Genomic DNA, 2,156 nt, shown 5'->3' on the forward strand with positions numbered 1-2,156 from the left:
CTACCTAAGGAGACAAATGATCTGTATGCAGAAAACTATAAGACATTGATGAAAGAAATTAAAGATGATACAAACAGATGGAGCGATATACCATGTTCTTGGATTGGAAGAATCAACATTGTGAAAATTATTTTACCACCCAAAGCAATCTACAGATTCAATGCGGAGCCTGTGCTCCGCAACGGGAGAGGCCACAACAGTGAGAGGCCCATGTACCGCAAAAAATAAATAAATAAACAAATGGGACCTAGTGTAACTTAAAAGCTTTTGCACAGCAAAGGAAACCATAAACAAGATGAAAAGACAGCCCTCAGAATGGGAGAAAATATTTTCAAACAAAGCAACTGACAAAGAATTAATCTCCAAAATATACAAGCAGCTCACGCAGCTTAATGGCAAATAAAGAAACCAAATCCAAAAATGGGCAAAAGACATAGACATTTCTCCAAAGATATACCGATTGCCAACTAACACATGAAAGGATGCTCAACACCACTAATCATTGGGGAAATTCAAATCAAATCTACAATGAGGTGTCACCTCACACCAGTCAGAATGGCCATCATTAAAAATTCTACAAACAATAAATGCTGGAGAGGGTGTGGAGAAAAGGGGACCCTCTTGTACTGTTGGTGGGAATGTAAATTGATACAGCCACTATGGAGAACAGTATGGAGGTTCTTTAAAAAACTAAAAATAGAACTACCATCTGACCCAGCAATCCCACTACTGGGTATGTACCCTGAGAAAACCATAATTCAAAAGGAGTCATGTACCACAATGTTCAGTGCAGCTCTATTTACAACAGCCAGGACATGGAAGCAACCTAAGTGTCCATCAACAGATGAATGGATAAAGAAGATGTGGCACATATAATGGAATATTACTCAGCCATAAAAAGAAACAACATTGAGATATTTGTAGTGAGGTGGATGGACCTAGAGTCTGTCATACAGAGTGAAGTTAAGTCAGAAAGAGCAAAATAACCCTCCTTTTCTTGGCGGGGATCGGGCTTGCAGTCCCAGTCCGCATAATGTACAGAGGCAGAGGGAAAGGGCTCTGGCGCCCTCGGCGTCATGTCTTTGGTACCAGTGGCTTCCAGTCTGCAGGTTCTATCCTCAAGCGTTGGGATACGGTGGAAAAAAAAAGAAAGAAAGAAAAACGAATACCATATGCTAACACATATATATATGGAATCTAAAAAAAAAAATGGTTCTGACAAACCTATGGGCAGGACAGAAATAAAGATGCAGATGTAGAGAATGGACTTCAGCTCATGGAAGGGGGAAGGGTAAGCTGGGACAAAGTGAGAGAGTGGCATTGACATATGTACACTACCAAATGTAAAATAGCTAGCTAGTGGGAAGCAGCCACATAGCACAGGGAGATCAGCTGTTGCTCTGTGACCACCAGAGGGGTGGGAGGGAGAAGCAAGAGGGAAGAGATATGGGGATATGTATATGTATAGCTGATTCACTTTGTTATAAAGCATAAACTAACACACCATTGTAAAGCACTTATACTCCAATAAAGATGTTAAAAAACAAACAAACAATAAACAGTCACAGGACCCCTGCTTCCTCCTGAAGGGATACAGATAAAGATCTGATGCATATCTTTGATTTGTTCCTCAGAAACTAAGACCTTCCCCCACCCCACCAAAAAACAGGGGACGATGGTGACTACATGCTGACCACAAGCACACAGACCCCAGACTGTTTGGAACCAGGCTGATAATTAAGGTTCCTGAAACAGCACCCTGTTATCTCATCAGCAGCCAATCAGAAAAAATGTCCACAAGCTGATCACACAGCGTGTAACCCTCATTCCTAATGTCGCCTTTAAAAATCGTCCCCTGAATGCCACTGACGGGGATGGGGTCTTTTGAGAACTAGTTGCCCATTCTCCTTGCTTGGCACCCTGCGAAGAATGCTGTACTTTTTTAGTGCAACCTAGCATCAGCAGATTGGCTATGTTGCATGTTAGGGAAGTCAACCCAAGTTCAGTTGGGTAACATTAGTCCTTCTACCGCAAGGTAGAAGGGACAGTAGAGTAATTTCAAGGACTGAATGAAATATGTAGTTGGCATTGGAAAAAACGTTACTACTACAATTACTCTTACTCCTACTATTACTACTGTCTAATATATATGGAAT

The 2,156-nt window shown here is 41.4% G+C and overlaps 1 non-coding gene across 1 annotated transcript; it reads left to right on the forward strand.

Annotated features, from left to right (window-relative positions):
* Window positions 1–987: 987 nt before the first annotated feature.
* Window positions 988–1,136, forward strand: LOC112415949 (small nucleolar RNA SNORA57). Its single transcript, XR_003006397.1, has one exon. It is a non-coding gene; the product is annotated as a small nucleolar RNA SNORA57 (small nucleolar RNA).
* Window positions 1,137–2,156: the final 1,020 nt, after the last annotated feature.

Source organism: Neophocaena asiaeorientalis, unplaced genomic scaffold (genome assembly GCF_003031525.2).
Source record: "Neophocaena asiaeorientalis asiaeorientalis breed wild unplaced genomic scaffold, Neophocaena_asiaeorientalis_V1.1 scaffold118, whole genome shotgun sequence".
NCBI lineage: Eukaryota > Metazoa > Chordata > Mammalia > Artiodactyla > Phocoenidae > Neophocaena > Neophocaena asiaeorientalis.